Here is a 24,598-nt window from a genome sequence, read left to right as displayed (position 1 = left end):
GATTTATTAAAAGTGGAAGGAAAATGGATCCCTCCAATTTCCTCCCCTTCCCTCCTTACATTAGATATCTAAACAAGGGAGGATGCATCATTCAATTTCTCTTCTCTTCCTTTAAAAGGGTCTTTACTTTGTTTTACATTCTAGTTGTTTTTGGGCTTTTTTTAATTTTTATTTTTTTAAAAGTTCTCTCTCAAAACAAAATAAAAAAATAAAAAAAATAAATAAATAGTTTTATTTATTTTTGGTACCATACCTTCATAAGTTTTATTTATTTTTGGTACCATACCTTCATAAGAATATTACAGAGTATGTAATTAGGTACTGCCTTCGTCCCTAAATTACATTCCCCCTTTCTATTTTTGGTATTCCAAAATTACATCTCCTTTCTATTTTTGGTAAGTTTTTTTTAGTAAATCAAGTCTTTTTTCTGTTTTATATTTAATGCTTTCTCACTCATCCTTACCTAATCTCACTCATAATCCTTGTGCCAAATTACAATGAATATGATAGGTTAAAATTTTTCAATTAGGAGCATGTGATTGGTCCTTTTTTTTTTGCAAAGGATTGATGACATGTGATGTGTAATAACTAATCTATCTTTGTACTTCCAATTGCATTATCTAATTATTGTTATTTGTCTTATTCTTCCCTCCTTAATTCCCGTGTAAATTTCCAAAGAGAAACGTAATTTAGGGACGGAGTGAGTAGTACTAAATTAACTTTTACATTATAAATTTGTGTTAATCATAAAATATTTAAGAGACATCATAAATATTTAAGAGACATTATAAATTATTGATTTTATTGATTTCATAAAGTGTTGTTAAATCGCAAACTGCAACAAACCATATTTAGTGTTGGTCTGGAAAAATACCCAAGTGTACTTTTGCGGTTTAATTTGGCTCGAGTACCAAACTGCACCAAACCAGACCGCAAACACCCTCAATTATTAACGACTTCACTGTTGCTGTGATGCTAATTTTGGAGGAAAATTTGTAGATAACTCAAACCGACTCGACCAAACTTAACCCAGCTGATGGGTCTCTAAATGAGTCCCTTTTATTGCCTTTAATACTGGAGCAAAACAATATATGTTGCTCTTTTAACAATGTTTTGTCTCCATCGACTGATACCCAAGTTTCTACCACCTTTGATATTCTACCGTCCATTAAATCGACCACGGTAAATGCACGAACTGAACCTCCCAAGTCTAGAGGTTTCACCCTGGGTACAATGGCTCCATTCAAGTAATAGTATTATCACTAGCAACAAAAACCATCTTACGAGAGCCCCCATCCAGCATTTCTTTATGCATGTGCCCGAACACAACCAAAGGGATGGAATTAGTACTAGTCTCTTTTACAAGAGATATCGCTTGAGCCAAATCTGCAAGATAAACTCAACTTTTCAGCTCATCCAAGCCATGTCTACATCAATATCCATGTTTATGTACATAATTTTATTAGTTGCACCGTAGGGAATACACAGTATTTTAAGAGAAACATAAAAAGATAAAAACAGAGCCGATGCAACAAGAGAAAATCCATGTACCAAAAATGGATTTCAACACTAGAAAACTAAGAGAAAAGTTACCAAGAAGGCATCAGGCATCTCATGTATCACTTCATAAAGCAAACATTCAATTAATTACTATGTATTCTAAACGTTCTCGACATAACTACATAGGATAATCCCTGTATGGTAGTGAATCTCTTAAACACATTGAAGAAAATTAAGTGGATTTTCACAAGTTCACATTGAAGAAAATCTCATGTAAGAATTATGTCATTTCACATGTTCAACCAATCAACCCTGTACAAATTAGTGAGTTGTCAAGCAAATCACCTAACCCCAACGTCAATGCATTTTAAGACAATGGCATGTTGTCTTACTATATTTTCAAGGTTGACGGAGAATGTGGACCTGTAATTGGTATTCAAAAGCAAATGGAAGTTAATCTAGTTAAATAAATGTGAGAAGATTCTTTTGAGACATAGGGAGTACAGAGGTATCTCAAAAGCTAACCCAGCGCAACAAATGTTGTTTTTAAACCCAAGAAAGTTTAATGCTTAATCTTCAAAAAAATAAAAAGAAAGTTTAAGCCAAGACTCACCTTGTTAAACAGATAACATTCATTTTGGTTAATTTCTTAGGTACTATATTTACATTTTCCTAGTGTTGTGAAAGGTCAGAGTGGAACAGACCAATAAATCATATATCAGTCAGTCACCAATTTAAATCACTAAGGTATTGTTTGGTTGTATAAAAACTTTTTTTTGGGGGGAAGATAAATCATATATCAGTCTGTCACCAATTTAAATCACTAAGGTATTGTTTGGTTGTATAATTAACTTTTTTTTTTTTTTTTTGGGGGGGGGGGGGGTTTGAACATTCATATTAATTTGAAAATAGGGGATTTGTTTGGTTGGCTATAAAAAAGTAAAAATGTGAGAAGTGCATATTCATGAGATTTTCCAATTCCCACAAGACCATGGCAATTACATATAAGCCCCCCCTTGGTAACTCAAAAGACCCCTTATTTGCAAATGCCTTCATAACAACCAAACAAGTTTTCATTATTTCCTAGAAAATTTGATGTGGGATTTTAATTCCAATGAAATACGCCTATGGAATCACTGGCGGATCTAGGATTCCAAAGTAGAGGTAGCACTAAACGAGTAAATGATAGAGGAAAAAAATATACACTGGAGTACTAACTTGAGACATAAAAAAAGAAGCTAAATTTAAGCCGGTAATAACACATCAAGTTAAATTTTTTTGCATAATGTAATGGAATTTTTTATTTTTGTATAAAAAGTTACCACCAAAATTTTAAATATCTATAAATTTGAGTTATTTTTACAAATAAAATTATGTACAATATATATTGAAATACTTCGCATTACAATCGTATAAATTAGTCAAATTAATAAAAAAATTACTAATTTTGTTCACGGACAATTTTATTCCATACTATGAATTGTTCTTAACCATATTTTGATGAGAGTTATTTTAGCTAATTATAAATGTCAAAAAAGTAAAAAGTGATTTGGGGAAAAATTAATTAATGATGGAAGTCATATTTATTTTATCTACTCTACTAAGTATTTGAAAATTTGAATATAAATGTCAAGAAATAGGAAAGTAATTTGGATATTTAAAAATAATAAAGCATTGATAGTTTTCAAAAATAAAAATAAACAAAGATGTAGAAATGAACCGAAAAAAGTAAAAAAATATAGGTAGGGGGGGGGGGGGGATTCGAACCTAATACCCCAACTATACTAGAAAGTTTCATTCACCTGCTTAGTTACCACTGAAACACCTTCAATCACCTTGTAAAGTTAGCATTGTTTAATCTTTATATCTTATTTTAAAGGAGGCCTTTTTGTAAACAGTTTTTTTATTTTTTTATTTTTTTTTGGGGGGTGGGGGGTAGGTCACTACGTCGATCCGCCAGTGTATGAAATTTTACTTCCTATAACAGCCAAATAAAAAATAAAAAAAAATAAAAAAAAAGGGTCAAGAACGAGTCAAAAATAGCAGGAACCAGTTCAGTAAAACTGACAAACTAGATTCAAAGTTTCCTATATTATATAAATTCTTTTGAACTATACAAAACAAAATAAGAAAACTGGTTTGTGAAATTCATTGTACCAGTTATTCATCGGATAACTAGGATCATGTGTTCACTGTCATGTCCGTTACATTAATCTATTCGTTTAAAATCTTGAAATACTACAGTAGAATACAACAATTTGATAGTTATGTAACACGAAAGGTTCAATGTTATTATATAAGCAAAAACCATTTCATTTGTCCTTTTTTTTCTTTTTCATTCGTCCTTTATAAGGGCAAAACCCATTTTATTCATCTTTTATAAAGGATGAATAAAAATGTTGCTGTTAACTTAAATACACCTTGACCTGGCCCAGGTCCTATACCCACCGAAATGTAAATTCTCAACTCATGTTTACCGAGCCGTGTGAAAGGTGTACTCACATGGTATCATTTTCAACTTGATATAAAATAGAGCTGACTCGTATTATACTGAGTCTGACCCTTCTTTAAAAGTGGATTTTTTTTTTTTATGTTGATAGTTATTTACACAAGTCAATCTTGATTATGACATTCAATATACTGAATGCAAAATCAACACACATCTACAACAAGGATATGTAAAAAGAAGATGGTATATCCAAACTAGGAAAGTGAGCTAACATATCAGATTTATCTAAACCTGAAAGTTCGGGAACAAGTTAAGCATTTTCATCTCGACCCGAAAAAAACGGGACATAAAACAAACCCAAACATAAACGACTCGGACAACCTGACTGAATTGACTTAGGCCCTGTTCACTTCACCTTAAAAAAAATAATATTAAGTAAAAATAGTTTCTGTTCAGTAAAAATAAGTTCAGTTTAGTAGAAATAAGTTCAGTTCAGTAAAAATAAGTTCAATACAATAAAATTCAGTTATCAAAGAAGAATTATAATAGAAAATCAGTAAAAATAATTTTTGTTCAGTAAAAAAAAATTAAGTTCGGCAAATATAATTTTGTTTCAGTAAAAATAATTTCTAGTTCAGCAAAAAATAAGGTGAAGTGAACGGGGCCTTACATGAATAAGTGAATAACTTTATCGTCCACAATTAGTCATCTCCATCCCATTGAGAAAAATGCAAAATGGCCACATAAATAACTGAGTGCAAATGAAACATTTAAACTGGGATCATTTTACCTAGATCCCCATTGTCTCCACCGCCTTCCCAATCCTTGCCACACATGTCATCCACACCCGAACCAAGACCTGTACAAACAATATCCAAAAGTTCAACAAAATTTCTACAATCTCCAGCAATTGTATTTAAGCTCGACTACCAGTTGGCCCATTATGTGAGAGAAATATAATTGAGTGGTCTTCTGGAGTTCCACTAGCAGCCATATGAATTTTATGTGCACTTTCTTCCATGTTTTGGACTCCATATCTGACCTTAAATTATTAATCAAAAGCAAACATTAAAAAGCTAAACAGGTCTTGCAATTTTAAAGAGAAAAAACCCCAATCAGCGAATGCAATCATATGTAAGCTATATACATGAAATCAAAAATTGTGTGATGATCAGACATAATAATATAATCCCTTTGATTTGGTTCCCTCAAAACAATGCTTTGGTGTCAACAGTTCAGAAAGGAAATTTCTGCAAATCCCCTAAACTAAAGTGTCCAAAAAGTCTGGAACAATGGAATGAGGCCATGTAACATTGCTTTCATTAAAATTTTCCATTATGATGGTAAGCTACAAGAACACCAACCTCCCGGTAGAGTAATTTTTTAAATTTTTGGTTGAAAGGATTAACAAGAGAGAAAAGTGGTGGGGTAAATTTAGTGGTTGTGAAAGTAAAGTTATGGTCCCCACCTACTAAAAATAGTACAGGGCAAACTTAAACGGGACATACTAAAAAGAAAATTGAGAAATATTTAGGGATAGAGGGAGTAACAATTGCAAGGTAGCAAAAGAGAAAGGAGAACATAAAGAAGGAAGTTACAAGGAGTACAAAAACCCACATGCCGCAAAAGAGAAATGCAGGAAGCAAACGATGATAAGAATGATGATGCTCCACTGCACTCCATAACAAAACATGGGTACTGTTTTGTGTCATGGATCCAAGCAATCCTAGTCTCAAGGCGGGTCAACCTCCGATTAAGGTCTATGCAAGAAGAAGGAAAGTCAATCAAGAGCAACCAAGGGCTGCAACAGGGGACACTCCCATGCCTTGACAACTCCAATTGAGAAGATGACAAAAGCAATTAAAGATCAGAGAAGGAAAGGAAGGCAACTAGTTCCTTTGTTCTTTATCTATGTTTTTCTTAATTTAGCTTAAGCATCACATGTATCCCTAAGGTCAGCTTGACCATCTTAGTTTAAGTATGGTAGTAGTAGTAAGAGAGAGATTATCCAGAAAATTGTAAGGCAAACACAAGAGAGTTGCAACCTCAAGTTGCTTGGAGACTTGTAACCTCAAGTTACTACCACTATCACTTGTAATCGTTTCTCTATCATCAATTAATCAAGAATTAAGCCTTCCTTCTATTAAATTATTACAATAAATTATTAATCTCCGGTGACCGGAAGTCAGTCCATAACATTTTGTCACCAAATGGTCTAAGTATTCACAGAAACTTGCACACACACCCTATGGTCTGACATCACAATGCAAATAATAAATGTCTCTAGCACCTAAATAGTCCAGCAAAATTGTCCATTACTAAGCCAAGGGTGTACTGAATTGCATCTGAGCCTGAAATCTTATGGAGTGAGTTCAAGAGAAAGTTTAAATAGCCAATTAATGCATCTCCATAATCAAACGTGACAGATTGTCCAGCAAAAAGGGTCCGATAGTCTGTTCTTATTCTCTAAACTAAAACAAAATTGCTCATGAAAGATAAAATTTATTGAGAAAACTCATAGATGTAGCTTATACAACTACCAACCAACTGCAAGATTGAAAATAAATAAATAAATAAATAAAAATCAGAATTTCTGCATAATAATTAACCATATAACAACATATAGCAATACCACAACCAGCATGAAATGCATCAAAATATAGGACGGCCAATCTAGAACTTGCTTTCATATCATACCTTGCTTTTAGAAGCTGTTTTCTGAATAACTTATCACCTCCTAAAGAAAATGGTCTCCCACCTACAACACTAAGCTTTAATTTGGGGAAGTCCAAGCGTCCATATCCAACATGCTCTTCACCTAATCTAAATGTTGACAAAGGGTAAAAGAAATCATTTCACCTAATCAAAAAAATTGCTCCAAACATCTATTTTATTGAAAAATAGCTAATTAAAAAATAATAATGAGTGTGTGAGATACTTCATAGACGACAACATCTATCGCCTCAATAAGCGATCTCTTTCCATAAAATCAAGGTGATCAACCAATGCAGCACATGGGCAGATTAACAGTTACAAAATGCATTTTAAACCTTTAGACCAACTCAACAAAGAGCCTTAGCTAGAAGAATTTTCTTCCTTTCCCCAACAATACATTCCACCTTGCTGTATATCCATTTTACTTTTCCATTTGTTTTTCACAATACATCATAAGAAGAAATTTTAAACCATCCAATTTTCCAAACTCTACATTGGAAAATTATAAGGTTACCAAATTTTTATTTCACTCATCTATGTCCTTCTGTATTTACATTCATCTTCTAAGGTTCATATTGTAAACTATAAAGAATGAACCTCCCTAAGACAACAGTCATTATAATGGCAGTAGAGGGGACGATGTGATCTTCCAATTCAGGATAAAAGTAGAAAAACTCACAAACAAGACACCAATTTAATGCTTGATTACAGACTGAAGGATACTATGGTAGCCTTTTCTGTCCTCTTTGATTCTCCCATCATTTATGGTAATAGAAGATAAGGAAGCACTTAAAAACCATTACAGAAGATTTTAAAATAGTGGCCGGTTACCATAACATCTTTCTGTAGAAACATAGAGATCAAACATTGAATTCTTTCTAGGGTCGTAGGTGGTGGGTTTCAATTTTCAGGCAGGAATACAAGACAAAATATTGAAGGTAGAAAGTTTCAAACAGCGCATAAACTTACGATTCCAGCTGTAGTTGAACTCCATCTTTCGTCCTAGCATGTAAAAAGAAAGTCAATAGTTGGTAAAAATATGACTACTCGTAAAATGATTAATACATTATGTATCACCAAAGAGTATTAACAGATGGAGAAGGGAAGTCAAAATTAATAGGGATTATTATTAACTTCCATACAAGTAATCTAATATGATATTTATCTGAGGCCTAATCATACCATCAAAAATATCGGTTGTCATAGTCAGTGCGGAAGCTGAACTTACTTCTTGGAGAAATTATAAGTAGACCAGGAATCATGATTTCCAAGTATTGCTGCTTTAGGCATGTCTACATTTGCAATGCTCCTAACAAGTTCAACATTCTCATTGCCAAAGTCGCCTAATAATCAACATGAAGGAGGATCCCCCTTTAGATGGGTAGACAAAAAGACAAATACATTGACAACAAACTAAAACCTGGAATCGCAAACATATCTTACCAGCCATCACACGAGATAGAAGAGACTATACCTCAAGGACAACGAAGGATAGTTATTATAGATTTAAATAAAATAGCAAGTAAAGAACAAAGTCTTGCCTGTAAAAAGCACCAACTCTGGCTGCAGTAAACATAATTAGTTGTTAGACTTGCACCACATACATAACACAACAAGTTTAGTTCGGCTATATAAAAAGTTGAAAAGTACTGAGCCTAAACTTAATAATGGATGACTATTCAATGGCTACATAAAAAATGTAGCTATTGTAATTGTTTTCAATCTCTACCCTTTATTTTTTGAGGACCAATCTTGCCCATTCATGTGTTTGACTACAAAATTTTATAAAGTAAATAAAATTAGAAAATTAATTCACAAGTAAATAAAAAAAAATGTTTTTTTTTAAATTTTATTAGAAAACTTATAGTATATATCATGCATTTCTTCCACATTAAAACTCAAACAATCTTCATTAATTTACGCATACTTGATATCGAATTGAATGATACTTTTGTAAATTCAACAAGCACATAGTTGTGTTATTAACAAATTTCTAAGTTATTGAACAATTTGTTATCAGATCACATCTTTTAACAATCTAATAATCGTATTATCATCATCTTCAAAGGCAAAAAGATCAATTTGAAATCATCCAACTGTTTTTCCACATCCATCTGAGTTAAAAGGGTAGTCAGGTAGGGGATGAAAAAACCTGATTTTTTTTTTTTTTGGGGGGGGGGGGGGGGAATGGTAACTGATTACTCATTTTTAATTTAAAACAGTTTTTTTTTTTAAATGGTAACTGATTTCTTATTTTAATTATGTAGTCAATCAAATGAATGGTTTTGATTTAATACCAAGAATCAATGCCCATGGAAAATAATTTTAGTGGCTAAAATCTGCTGTGGCAAGGTGGCTATTGGAAAATTATCCACTTAATAATATCCCATTCAAAGGGAGATTTTGTTCAATTGAGTCCAAAATTTTTTTAAAAAAAAAAAATGACTTTGTCCAGGCATTTTTTAAGTTTTAAAATTCAGACAGACCTCATATTCATATTAGATTCTTCTTACATATCCAAGCAACACAGCTCCTACTTCCATTCATCCATTTCTAATGGTTATGATACGCTAGATGATTATCATTTATCAAGATGGATAAACAATGCAAACTAAATTAACACCTAGAAACAAGAGGGAGGGAGGGATCCAGCCTATAGTTAAAAGGTATGGTGCTCAGTTCAAAACGCGGTACAAAAACCATGGAACGCTGCCTTGGGTGAATCCGGTCTAATATAATAGGAGTAGAAGATGTACTACAGTACTACCTAATCTAATGATGGAAAAAAATAAGGGGAAAAAAAAAAAAAAAACCTTACTATTATACATTAAAAATTTACAAAGAAAAAACAGATAATGGAGTGTGGGTCCAAAATACACAATTAAAAAAGGAAACGAAAGTAATTGAGGTGGGGTCCAAGTGTCCAACAGCCACTCAATTTTTTGATTTCTCTCTCCTCTAGATTGTTCATCAGCCTTTGAAGGTTTGACCCATCTTCAACCCTTCTTCTTCACCATTTTTAAAGCTTCAAGGGCTTGAAGCGGCCAACAATCTTTAACCCTAAAATCACAAAAGCATAAACTCGAGCTTTGAAATTGGGTCACCATATTCACAATCTAGATCGCAACCTCCAGCGATATGAGTCGCGTCAGTTCCGCACTCCAGTGTACACAAACTAGATCGCGATTTGCCGGCCCAACCATGCCTATACCTTTGCAAAAACCTTTGTTCCCCAAAAAAATAAAAATAAAAGGGTTTGGAAAAGGGAGTTTTTGCATCTTTGCAGCCTCTCCACTCCAACCTATGTTCTTCCTTTATGTTTAAAGGTCCACATTTAAATTTTCAAGAAAAAATAAATAAATCCAGTCTACAGGCCTTCCACGTCCTCCCCAATCCTTTGACGTCACTATACAATTGAAAGCTAATCTCACTTACTGCAGCTCTTCCCTTTGTTCTCTACTTCATCCCTCTAGTTTTAAAGTGTGCAAGGTGCAAAAGTCCTTGGAGCTTAGGCGTAAGGCACAAGGCGAAGGCGCGCGCCTTTTGTATGTGAGGCGTACTTTATTCATATAGAAAAAAAAAATAATAAGTGTAAAATTGGAATCATGAGAAAAGGTGAAAGGGCCATGTGATCAATAGCTAGGATTCTTCAAATCAAATTGGGGGAAAGGGGATTTTTCTCTCCTCTAGAATTAATTTAAACCTGCCCATCACAAAGTCCCATGGTGTTTTTTAGCAAAAAAAACAACTTATATAATAGACTAATAGCTATTGATGCTTTACAACATAAGGCGCAAAATGAAGCGCAAGAAACAGCCTAGAAAAAAATGCAAAGGCACGCGCCTTTTGTAGGTCTTTGAGCCTTGTAGAGCTAAGGTGCCAGCTCATACTATGCCATGAGCCTAAGCATGCCTTAGGTGCGCTTTTTAAAACTAAGTCAATCTCATTTGAATTCATGAGCCTAAAAAGCTGCTAAATAATGTAATCAAGATGAAACAAGCATATGGATTCATTGAATTTGTGTTTTTTTTATAGTTTATACTTGTCTGGATTCCCACCACTACAAAAACCATATGTTGTAATTAAGCCCAACCCCCCCCCCCCCCTCTCTTCTTCCTCTCCAACACCTACACACACAAAAAAAGAAAAGAGAGAGAGAAAGAGAGAGAGAGAGAGAGAGAGAGAGAGAGAGAGAGAGAGAGAGAGAGAAGGTGAGACATTGATGAATAGATAGACGGGGTGTTTTTACCTGCTAACATTTGAGCGCCTTATAATCATGCTCTAGTTCCCAATCCTCATGCTTCATATAAGAATACAGGGGGTAGTGTGTGAGAAAGGTGTTAAAAAAGAAAGAGGACATGACTTCACCAAAACATAAAAAATAAATAAAGCACTACGAGAGAAAGCTTTGATAAAAGGACTCCTGGACTAAAAAATTTACAAAATATGAGATGAGAAAGTGAGAGATTGTGCATAGATTATGATAATAGGTATAAGAGAGCTTACAATGTCCCCAACAACCACGATACGAAAAGATGAATGCATGGAGGACGGCAAAGAATGACTTCGGGAAGAAGGATAGGGACGTTTAAACCAAGGCTTGTTCAGTGCACATTTGTCATCCTTCACTGCATAAATCAACATTATCCATTCATTTAGCACAAAAAATCAACATCGAAGCTAGTAGCAACAACTACATATCCCATATCCTAGCCTTGATCCATTGCTCATTTACCTATAACAAACCTGCCTGGCTGCCTAATAAGGTGAAGGCAAGGTGGTATATTGGCTCGCTGTATTGGCACGTACGTGCCATAGCGAACAGGAGATGACAACCTTGCTGAAGTAATTACAAGCTGAAACTAGTGCCTCAAAAAGAGTCTTTGAAGAAGGCACTGCATGACACTAGTTTCAGCAGTCATGTTTCCTTAATTAACCTTATCTTTTAGAACTACTATAAAGACTCTTTTGCATCCTTAATTTATTTATTCAGCATTAGACCCTAGTTACATTTTTCCACTTAGTTTTGATTTTGCCTTTTAGATTATATGCAGGGCCGACACAATCATTATGGAGGTGTGCAACTAAGATAAAATTAGGCCCTTTATTATACTTCCTCCGTTCCAATAATATTGCAACAAGGATGAAACTACGCATCCCAAAGCACATTTTATACGTTAAATATCTATAATTGTGTAAGAGTAAAAATTATAAAAAGTTGATATTGTGAAAGTATTTTATGAGACAAATCTAACAAGATCCCACATGACTATATTTTGCTTAACGTATAAATCATATTATATGGTCAAACAAGAGTGATGAACAGTGCAAAAAGTACATTGTTGCAATATTAATAAAACGGAGGAAGTATGTATTTTTAAAAGTAAACGCAAACCAACAATCATCAATGATATAAAAACCAGAAATTAGTTTTGTATACTTCATGTTCATAAAAAAATCAGAATACTTAAAACTCTTTTATGTTGTCATAATGAGAATATATAATGTTGACAATAAATAGTGTTATGGGTTATGAGAAAATAAGGTTATTAAAAAAAAATGTAATACAATAACATGATTACAAAAAGAGTGTAATGCCCTCCTTACCAAGTATAGAAAAAAAATTGAAGAATGTTGGTGACAATAATTACTGTTATGGTTTATAAGAAAATAAGGTTATTAAAAAAAATACATAATACAATAATATGAATACAAAAAGTGTGTAATGCCCTCCTTACCATGTATAGAAAAAAAAATGAAGAATGTCGGTGACAAAATTCGAACCCTGCACGGCTACACTGGCTTATCACTAATTAATGCACTAATTTATTGAGCCACTCAAACATATCTAACATTCTCACCTATTGCTGCAACATTATAAATATATTGCATAGATTGGGCCCCTTTCAGCTTTTGGGTTGGCAGGTGCACTGCACCGGCTAAGGACCGGGCTGGCCTGATTATATGCTTTTGATTATCCTTAATTTCTCTTCAAGATTTTATATATTTCTCATCTCCTTAATTTCTTAGTTCCCCAAAACGAGATTCAACAAAATTCGAATATGATTAATGCATGATATAACTATTTCAATTCTCTAATAATTTTAGTACAGATTTCTGCACTTTTTTTGTTAATGCTTAATATTAATTTGGGTCGTTTTAATTAGTTAATCCATTAGTCTCTTGGGATTCAACCTTTACTTCCTCACAGTGTGTGACAATGAGGGGTATGCGCTTAATATGATCTAGGTGAGGCAATTTTGTTTAGGCGCACCTGAACCAAACTTAAGCCAATTTTTTTAACTGGCCACACAGTGCGCGCTCACTTCAAAGAGGCACACTAAGGCGCAACTTAGGCGCTGCAAGCTTCAATGCGCCTTGGGCTTTTTTAAACTTTGCTTCCACAGCTACATAGTAGAATTATTTTGGTTATTTTTATTAGGTATGCAACACGCCTATTAAATTTTGATGCTTAAAGACTCCCCCTTGTAAAGTTCGAATTCCAAGTCCTTATGATCTTATTTGGCAAGAAGTTTTCATAGGGTCAAATACACCAAAATCGGGTTTGGAGATTTGGAACTTGTCCTGAAACCGGGTCATCTGTGGAAGAATTTTATTTACTCGTATTTATTTTATGCAAAAAACAAAGAAAAAAAAAAACATTGCAACACAAACATTAAAACAAAAATTATGCAGTAAAAAAGGAAAAATAAAAATCTCAATTAATCAAATTAAACCTTTAATTTTTATAAAATTTCCCTCTCAAACATTTTTCCCTTTACCCCCTTCAAACTCCCTGATAATCTCTTCTAAATATTACAATTCTTCACTTTAATCTCAACAACGACGATGAACATGGATCACAGCTTGACTTTGCTTATCTCATCTTTGATAAAATTAGTAAGAGTAATATTAAACTGTAAAATGGAGAAGGGTTCAATTTGAATATTTTATAAAGAAGTAATTAATGGGTAAATAGGAATATCAAAAAAAAATTTACAAAAAATGAAGGAGGAGGTTTTGGCGAATGTTTTAGGGAGAAATGAATGGATATTTTAACTTCCCATGATATATGGAGAATTGTGTGGTAGTAAAAAAAAAAATAAAAAAAAAATAAAAAAAAAAAAAAGTTAGGAGTTGGGCAGAAGTTTCTAGGGAGTAAAATGAATAGAGTTAATTCAACTGTCCATAAAAAAAGAGTGTTGTGTGGCTGGTAAATTGATAAAAAAAGCTACGGAAGAACTTCCCATAAATAAAGGTGACATAGCAACTTTCCATAAAGGCATCAAGACAACTAGCATGGTCGGGAAAAAAAATTAAAAAAAATGCTATCAACCGAGTACTTGGTTGATATAGGACCCGAAACAAGAACCAGTTCAAAAAGGGTTCTTATTATTGGAATTGGACCCGGCACCCGATTTTCTTGCTCAACCCTAATATTAACTATCAAGTGACTTCCAATTGCAAGCATATGAGAAGCTAAAGTAGTCATTGGTCATTAAAATATGCAAAACATGAACAACTGATGGGAGTATTTAATAATGGTATCATTTGTAACTTGCACTAATGTATGGAAAGAGCTATCATTTCCTAACAAAATAACACTTCATAGCTAAAACAAAAGGCTTGTAGGACAAGCTCCTTTAAATTGGCATTCTGCAACTTTTAAATAAAAGTGAAAAGGAAATTCACATAAAACTTACAATTATTTGGGTTGGACAAAAGGCCAATTAACCTCCAAATGCTAATAAAATTCATCAAAATTTATTGAATGGGACATAGTTAATTTGATTCCAATTACCGGTCTACAGAATTGGCTCTTCAACATAGAGATCCTAAGTTTGAAGCTCATCTTTTCAATTCAAAATAATGGAGTATTGAGTAATTAACAAAGAATTTTCCATCACCGATTAAATATTAACTAGTATCTCTATGTGATAGGTAATATGCTACAACTACAAGCAATTTGACAGTACATTATCGCATTAACCTCACTTATTTTTAGATTTTATGATTTTCTTTGTAAATGCATCCAGAAGAAAAGCACAGAAATCTAATATTTTATAATTTTAGTTCTATGAGATTTGAACTGTCTTAAGATGCATGTCAAAGTCTGTAAGCATAGTTGCATTCAGCCAAACTTCCAAGATTATTAGTTAGAAGAATATCTTTAAATTAAGAACTGAAACCAGATTTCTCAGGATTAATTTAGTTAGAAAGAGAAAGGAATAGAAAAGAATGGAATCCCATTTTGAGCACAACGCAGTAACATCTAGTATTTTACCTCCATTTTGAACATGATACAATACTGTGACATGGGACCTCATAGCAAACAAATTATATACAATAACAACAATAATAACAATAACAATATTAATAATAAATAAATAAAATAAGCAAACAAATAAAAAAAAAGAGTCATCTAGAAAATAGGAATGAGGGAACACAATACAAGTAATGAAATCATTTTGGTACCTTTCACTGTCTTAGCTAATGGCTCGTAGAGAGGCCTCAAGGCTGGAAAAAACAAAACTTCCTAGTAAAAAAAAAAAAGTTAAATTTTATATCTAAAAAAACTAGTCATCAATTATCTTGCACCAAAGACAGTAGACATTCATCAATCACACCTAAGTATACAATAAAGAATATCAATCTGCTTGCAAACACTCATATGCATATATTAATTTCTAAAGTTAGTGAAGGAGATGATAAGTGTGCATCATTAAGAAATTAAGCCACGACTTCAAGGAGCTAATGGGTAACCTGGCTATGGATAACCGGCTAACTAAACCCATTGCTATAGCAGAAATATGCTCGTCTTATGGAAGGGAAAAGTAACTTTTCAGCCAAACTTGTATTCCCTTATTAGCACTTGTAGACTTGTAGTCGAGCTGGGAGATCATTAGGGTCTTTCTCTTAGCGATACAACTATAAATGGCACTATGGCAGTGACCCTATAAAAATTTATTTTTTTGTTTCTTAAATAAAAAAAACGAATTCATAAAAGCAAGGGTTAGCCACTTTGATTGTTGATTTAAGATTTCTTGGCAAATTCTTAACTAAATTGAATAGCTCTATAGTCTTTAACAGTTAACACCCACACCTTCCCTTGATTGAAGTGTCCTCGAGTAGTACGGCTAACCTTTTTTAAGTGAAATCGTATGACAAACTTGGTTTTTACAGGAGTTGACGCACCTAAGCACGACATGGGGTTGCATTTAGGTACATGCCTAGTTATCCAAATATGTATTTTCTTGCAAATAGTCTAAAATTTTCAATACAAAAAACTAAAATCCCAGCCAGTGTTTAAAAAAGCGCGCCTTAGGCGCTGAGGCGCAAGGCAATAGGGGGTAAGCGCCTTTTTGGGTCTAGACGAGGCGATTTTAATAAGGCGCACTTGAGGCGCCCGAGGCGCACCCAAGGCGCACTTGAGGCGCACCTGAAGCAAAATTCTGCCAACTGTTTATGTAGTGCGCCTCACTTCAAGGAGGCGCGCCTTAAGCGCACCTAGGCGCTGCATAGCCCTTATCGCCTCAGCACGCCTTGAGCTTTTTTGTACATTGGTCACAGCCCCACACAGTATAGTAATATGACCATGAAATTCTAACAACTTTCTATTTCCCCAAACCCATATCCTCCATAACTGAAGGTAAAGAGTAGACTATTTTCCCATCAGCTTTTAGTCAAAGATAATCTCCATTCTCCAATAACCTTCAGTTTTCCATTATAATTTACAGTACTTTAAAATATATTGCTCTCATTCCCATTATATTTCTTATACGAATAGTACACTTCATATGTGAGGATTTGAAGCAATAGGGCCTTAGTGCACCGCAACTCAAGAGTTTCTTCTAAAAAAATTGTGTGCATCTACACTTTTGCGCCTTAAGTGCGCCTCTTTCACCTCACCTGTTCCCCCAAAAAAAAAAAAAAAAAAAGATAGAAAAAAAAAAGAAAAGAACTTGACTCGATCACCTTAGAGTCTTAGACCTTAGAGCCATGCTTTTTTACAGCGGGTTGATGGTTGCTTTAGTGTCTCCCAATTTGAGAGCTTTACTAATGAATAAAGTTTTTGTTGTTTGATTTTTTTTTTCCCCTAATCTAAAGCCAGTAAGCTACATCTATGACAAGGGTACCACTTCAGTGATAAAGAATAGAACTGGTAAATGAATAACTTCTACACTATCAGAGAAATTCTGCACAAAGAATTTAAGGACAGAGAAACCACCACAGTAGGCAACTAGACACTAGATAGTCCAGCATAACAATGAAAGTAAAATACTTCATTAGAGTATCAAGATAACAATTTACAAGGCCTTATCATTTTCATGTGAAAAAGACCGAAAACCCTACTTACATTTACAAAACAAATCCCAACTTATTAGCCTACATTAATTATAGGTAAGTTTAAATTATTTGAGGTGCATTAAGTTTTGTGACAACCATGTGTAAAACAAGACAGTGGCTCTTTTCAATTTGTGCTATATGCTAGACATCCCTGATTTTACAGCCTGCTAAATCCTTTTAGAAAATGCGGCAGAAGCTAAATACAATATCACATTAGAAATATTACTCCCACACTAGACAGCGGTTACAACAACTATCCTAATAATTCCCATGTAAAAAGCAACTAATGAGTAATGATCTGTTTCTTCAAAAATAACTATACTTCCAAATGCAAAACTGAAATCAAGTTCTTAGAACGCCATACCTTTTCTGCAAGTAAATGACACCCACTGCTCCTTGTTGAGATTAGTTCCCATTAGAGTGTCATAGGTTGAGCCCCAAAGAAAGAAAAACAAGAACACGAAACACATAACATACATCAGTCAGCGGTTACAAGCATCCATTGAATAACTAAGTATATAATAAACATCAACCACAAATTTATGCAAGAAACAACTTAAGAATTCAAATTCACCCATCTTAAGCTAATGAACATCAAAACTATCAAGCATCTCTTGTTTCCATTCTACACTCATAGTCGGGTTATATTATGAAAACCCAAATAAACAGTACTGGGTATGATCTATTTATCACCATTTAGTATAGTGTTTTACACCCTTTACAAACACAAACAAAGGAAAACTAGTTAGCAATTCACTAATAGGGTTCAAATATAACCATTGTTTTTCACCCAACCAAACACTTTCCTAAACACAATGTCCACATGTAGGACAAATAAAAACAATTCCCTCTCTAGGATTTGAAACTTTGAATATCACCGTAATAAGTTGAAAAATACTGCTTTTTTCAGACCTAAGTGCATCTACTTTAGGCTATTCGACTGCATGCTAGTGAGATAATTCATAATGTTTGAATAACCATTCATGGCATGGATTTCTAGCTGCCATTCACAAATTCGATTTGCCTGATTGCAATCACCAAGTATACTATTTATTTCATCAGCATGGCAATATATTTAAATAAAAAATCAGACCAAACCACAACACCATCAAATACAACATAATTTAACATGTATGCCACAATCAATCAATACTATATACTAAAGTAATCACCGGGAATAATCTAGAATTACACGTGTCACGTTTACATTAAAAAAATTTCCTCCAAAAACTTTTTATTTATTTTAATTATTTTCCTTAGAAAATAAGAAGATAATTGATGAAAAAAAATTAAAATAAACAACCTTTTTTCAAAAAAAAAATGAATATATAGCCTAAATAATAGAACAATAACAACAAATTTAAATAAATAAAATATTAAATATATACACAATCTATAAACAAATACAAACTTATAATAATTAACAAATATAATTTTTTTTTCCTGTGAATATCAAAGAACTAGTATTTACAAATGCTTGACAGGGTAATAGATAATGATTACCTTGCACGCGGGCCACGCGCATATCGTGACAAGTATGACACGCTCCGAAACATTAATTCAAACCCTGAATATGAATAAGTGCAAAACCACACTAATATAATTAAATTATCCCTAGTAAATTGAGGGGGGCCACGGTGACGAGTCCAGAATTTTGGAGGGGGAAAAAGGGGTTTGAACACAAAAAAAAAAAAAAATATATAAATAAATAAATAAATTTTAAAAAGTAATAATAATAAATTAATATAATATTGAATTCGAAAAGTCATGAAAGTTCTAAATGAAATCTAATTTACATGTAAAGCATTACAGTTATTCACATTGAGTTCTATCTAATTTATAACCAAATACAATCCTAACACTAAAGGGTTGTGCAATACATTAGCAACCAAATTTGATTCCAAAAATTACAAAATTTTAGGGATATTTGATTCAATAATCAAATTAGGCTCATAATTTTCTTTTCTGGTAAATTTGCTGGTTATGAAGTTTCATAATCTTAGAATTTAGAACCAACAGTTCAGATTTTCGAACCCTACACTTAATGCACAGACAATTCAAGTCGATTAGATCAAAGATAAACCCTAGATTGTGAAATTGATATGATGATAACAAAAACAAACAAGTTACCTCAGTAGCTGTTTCAATGGGGGATACAAGTGTTAGATTCAACGGAGAACGTGAACTGCGCTTCAATGGAGGAGTGAACTGCGCTTCAATATATAACTGAGAGTGAGGGTTTTTTTTTTTTTTTTTTTTTTTGAGGCAACCCGGAAATACTTTAATTTGGCCCTTTGGGTGAGGTTGGGTTGGGAGAAAGTATTGTCCGTTACCCGGTATTGGACCCCCTATCCAATACCTGAATAAAAAAATAATATTTGTGAATTAAAAAAAGGCAAAATAAAATAGGGGGTAAAATGAGAACAAGGGGTGGGTAAAAAAGAAAAAGGAGGAGAGAGAAGTTACTTTCCCCTCTTTGCTGTTGTTTTCCATGAAAAAATGGCCGACGGCGAATCGGAGCAGCAAATTTTGTGGTTGATAAAAGGTAGTATAATTGGAGGGCGGCAAAGGATTTTCAAGGTCTTCAAACATCTTATTAATTTGGTCACGAGAGACGATGAATTCACCACCGGTGTGCAAATTTACGACTTTCTCCATGAAAAACGGTGAGTTCTTTGTTTGGTGTTGTCGAAGTTCGAAACAATTTGGATGTGAAGGAGTTGAAAATGACGACATTAATTGTTTGTCTGCGCTCCATTATCATTAACGTGTATACTGTTATTTTATTTTGTATACTATTAATTTTTATTTGTATACCGTTATTGTTAAATTTTTTTGTATACTTTTTGGGTATATGATTATTGTGGGTTTGACTATATTGTTGTTATTGATTTTTAAACTACTATGGTTGATTTATATACTGTTATCATATGATTTTATACAGTTATTGTAGCTCTGGATATTATTATTACATATTCGATAGTGGTGGTGGTGAGGACGATGTAGTAACCCACCGACATTGTTGTTGATGAAGACGAAGATGATGATGGTGATTATTCTCTCCTCTCACTTAAAGATTGTTGATGAAGACGAAGATAATTGATTTTCCGGTGAAAATTTTGGTTAACAAACTAGCCTTGAGGTCTTAGAATTACAAAGGAAAAGAGGAGAGATTTTTTTTTAAGAAAAAAAAGGTTTCCAGTGAGAATTTCGGTGGAGAAAAAGGAGAGAGGGGGGGAAAGAGGAGAGAGAAAGGGAAAGAGGAGAGAGAGTATTTTTTTACAGCGGGTAACAAAATAATTATTGTCTAAATATCTACTTGAAAGTACATTTTTGCCCCTAGGTATGGACCAAAGGAGTCCATACCTGGTAATGGTCCATCATGCCTCGTTAGGTTGGAGGCCTTGAGCCCTATTAAAAGCTACTTCTTTTAGGCACAAATATTAAGAAAAAGCTACAAAGAAAATTAAAAGACCATATTGTCCTTACCCACTACCTCCCCCTGCTCACTGACCCAAAGTTCCAAACCCCATACCCTTCTCCATCACTGTGACCCTCCTCACCACTACAACCACCTGCAACTCTACAACCTCCACCACAAATACAACCCCTTTACCACCGGCTAACTCTTGTCTGATCTCTCCTCTACGGCGATAACCGACCCCCTCAAACAATATTTCATCACCAAATTCGACCACCCCATAAATATCGTCAACAACAATCACATCAAAACTACTACTCCTATATGCAATCATAATTTTATCACCTTATTCAATACCCATGACCACCGTCCATAGTCTCATACCACCGCTGAATTAAATACCCACACTCCACTAACCACCGTCCCTAAGCATATAGTGGTCGAATTTGGCTATGGTGTTTTAGATCTAAAATAGTAGGCCAAATTCGACCACCATAGCCTCGATTTTGGTGAATTTTTTTTGTCGCATACATGAGCATTTTTATAGAAATTGAAAAATTGAAGCTTGAATTTGGTAGTGGGTGTTGTAGATCGTGCGTTTGGTAAACTTGGACTCTTGGAGTACTTCGACGGTGGTGAAAACGGTCGGAGGTGATGAGAGAGAGTGTGGTGGGAGAAGGGTGGAGGCCATTGTCAGTGAAGAGGAGAGATAGGGTGGTGATGATGTTTAAAAAAAAAGTGAGGTGTTGGATGTGGTGGCTGCCATGGTTGAAGTGGAGGAAAGAGGGAGGATGTGGTGGTTGCTGGCAAACAATAAACTATGGGTCTGACTAAGGTGAGGAAGAGGGAAAGATTAAAGGGTATAGTATAGTGTTATATTGAAATAGAAATGAGGGTAAATAAGTAAAAGTGTATTGTTATATTTGCCATAAAAAGAAACAGGTCAAGTAAAAAGAAATTTCCCAAAAAGGAATACAGGTCAAGTAATAAAGAACGTAGGAAGTAATTATTAATGGCTACACCCCCTTTTAGCCAGAACTACCTACACCCCCTCCCCCCTCCGTGCGAAATTACCATATAGCCCTTTACTTTTCCTACTAACCACATTTACTACAATTACCCTACAAAAAAAAAAAAACAAATGTACATTATTATTTGCCTTTTTCATTTTCTCTCTACATTTTCTCTTTCATCAAAACTTCAATAATTGAAGAAATCTCAAAATTGTTATGATATATAATAATTGTTTTGGATAAAACAATGGGACCTTGCCGAAGGTCCTGTGAAGTGGGTGAAGACTGGGCTCGGTCCAAGTGATGTTGGGCCGAGGATTTCCTGCAGAGCAACACACGTAAAATAGCCTCGGGGATTGTGCCGAGGAAGGCCCCTCCAATGTCGAAGTCAATACAATGTGTAGAGAGAAATAGCTATGCAAGAGAACTAATTGCTTGAGGCTATATGTGAATGAATGTAAAATGGTACAATTGATGGCTTTTATACCTTTGCATAAATGGAGAAGTGGGCCTAAAGCCAAATGGGCTTGCCATGTTGACTGACCTTGACTTGACTTTGACTTGGCATGGATTGGAGAGTTGAACCTTTGACCTTAGGCTTAGAATTGAATCATTTATGGACTAGGCCCAATTAGGCTAAATTGGACCCAAACAACTTGCCCCCCAGACCCGATTTGGAAGTATGACATGTCGGGTTGGAATCCCACGGGATACTGGTCACGCTCTACTTGGCAACGGAACTCGGACACCTGCAAAACAACGAATCTCCGGTGATCGGAGATTCGCCTCCGACGATCAAGTTAGTGACCGGAAACGGAATAAATTTAGAGAGAGAAAGTAGAGAGAAGTTGGAGCTTTTAGTGCTCTTGTGTAATGATATGTCTCTATCCCCCTTCCCATCATCAATGATTGGGGTATATATAGGGGTTGGAATTTGTGCCTCTTAGGGTAAGTGACCTATGAATTTGGGCTCTGATTGGCTGCGCAATCAGATTAGGACAGGTGTCCTTAAGGGGCGCCATTTTGCGGCTTTCCTAGGAGTTTGGGCCTCCTGATGTAAGGAGGCCTTTATGACATAACCCACATTTTCAGGTGCTCTCTTGCTCATTCTACGTGTCATCTTCCTGTGGTGACACGTGTCGCCCCTTTATTGGGCCACGTGTCATCACGGGATTGGACCACGTATTAGGGGTAATTTTTACCCTAAACATTTGCCCCTCAAAGGGAGTGGCTCGTCCCAACTGGGCCGCCTCCTCTAATCTTTACTCAATCGAGCAGCCTGGGCTTATTTGGAGCATTTCTGTATTGCTGGCATGTTCCGACAGGATCGTCCGACTGTTGTATTGGGCTAGGCGCCTCGTCCGAATGTCCTGATGCTTGTTGGCGAACATCAGCCGTATCATCAGTCGGACGTGCTTTGGCCGAATGGCTTTACAATTGGGCTAAGAGCCTTTACTGATTCGTCCGATATCTTCAGGGTATTTTTAGCCTGATTGATTGGACGAATTGGGCCGAGAGGCCTTTGGTTGGTAACTAGCTGTTTTCCATTTCTCAAGGAAATGGTTCAATTTTCGAGGTTAATCTCGAACTTGATGGATAATTATGACGCCCGTTTGACTTCCGTCATAAATGCTTGAACGTTGGCACGAGTTCCGTCAAAAGAGGCGGAACGGGTAAAAACCGTTCGAATTTACGGTTAGGCTCATTTTTGAAGACTAATCGTTTCTTCTTCTTTAGGCGGGAATAGGTTTTTTACCATTTTAACCCCCCATCCTTTTCCCATAAATAGAAGGCATTTGACTTCACAATTTCACTTTACATTTTCACCGTTCTAGAGAGAAGTCAGAGCTTCCAGAGAGAGAAAGTTACTGCCGCCCTAATTCTTCAAGAACTCCGTCGTCAGTGGAAGTTTCCGATCAAGGTTGTAGAGTTTTCCGGCCCTTCTTCATCCAAGATCTTTGAAGTTTTTCAACCTTCTACTCGTACACAGGTAACCGAATACTCTCCTCTTCATTCTTGATTTATTTTCTTTTTCGAACACACTGGCTCAGCACTCAGACTCGTCCGTTTCTCCTCATGAGGGCGTACGTTCGCCTAGGACTGAGGAATCTAGAGTGCACGGGGACGAGTCTTCGTCTTTGTGGAGTGGTTCCATTTCTAGTGCGTAACATCTCACCCCCACCTATCATTACGTGAAAAAACAAATTTGGCACCGATTCAAACCCGGCCTAAGGCACCGGTTTGAACCGGTGCCAATGTGGGGGGTGCAAAAAGGGGTTTAAAAAGGCACTGGTTCAAACCGGTGCCAAAACTTGAAATTGGCACCGGTTAACCGGTGCCAAAAAGTACCAAAAAATTTTATGATTCATTTTTTGGCACCGGTTAACCGGTGCCAAAAGTGCCAACATATTAATTAATTTTTTTTTTTTACTTAAAAATTAAATCTGTATTAATATTAATATAATCAAATCTGTTGATTATAAATTATAGTATAATCAAATCTTAATAATAACCAAAAGTGCCAAAATATTAATATAATCAAATCTGTTCATTATATATATAATAAAAAAAATTACAGTATAGAGAAAAATAAATTACAACAGCTAAATCAAAATAAAAAAATTACAACATATAAATAAAAAAAATTACAATACAAAAAAATAAATCAGTTGATTCTTCGATTTAAAATCAATATACTTGCATGTTGATTCTTCAATTTAAGAACTAAATCCATATACCTACACCAATTAAAACAACCAAAATGAATCGATTAACATGAATCAATTCAAAAACCCAGAAAATCGAAAAAAAAAGAAAATCGAAAAAAAGAAAAGAATAACCCAGAAAATGAAAATGAAAATGAAAATCAGTTCAAAAAAGAAAATGAATCGAAAAAAAAAAAAAAAAAAACCCCAGAAAATCGAAAAAAAAAAACAGTTCAAAAATCCAAAAAAAACCCAGAAAATCGGAAAAAAAAAATCAGTTCAAAAACGCAGAACATCAATTACAACCCAGAAAATAAAACCTCGAAAATCAATTAAAACCCAGAACATCAATTAAAACCCAGAAAATAAAAAATAAAAAAATTCGACAAAAAAACCCAGAAATTAAAAAAAAATTCGAATTAAAATAAGTTTAAAAATTGATTAACCA

At 34.5% G+C, this 24,598-nt stretch overlaps 1 pseudogene; it reads right to left on the bottom strand.

Moving 5' to 3' along the window:
• Positions 1 to 778: 778 nt before the first annotated feature.
• Positions 779 to 18,283, bottom strand: LOC110702743 (annotated as a pseudogene).
• Between the last annotated feature and the right edge of the window lie 6,315 nt (positions 18,284 to 24,598).

Source organism: Chenopodium quinoa, unplaced genomic scaffold, assembly GCF_001683475.1.
Source record: "Chenopodium quinoa cultivar QQ74 unplaced genomic scaffold, ASM168347v1, whole genome shotgun sequence".
NCBI lineage: Eukaryota > Viridiplantae > Streptophyta > Magnoliopsida > Caryophyllales > Amaranthaceae > Chenopodium > Chenopodium quinoa.
This window is presented reverse-complemented; position numbering and strand designations above follow the sequence as displayed.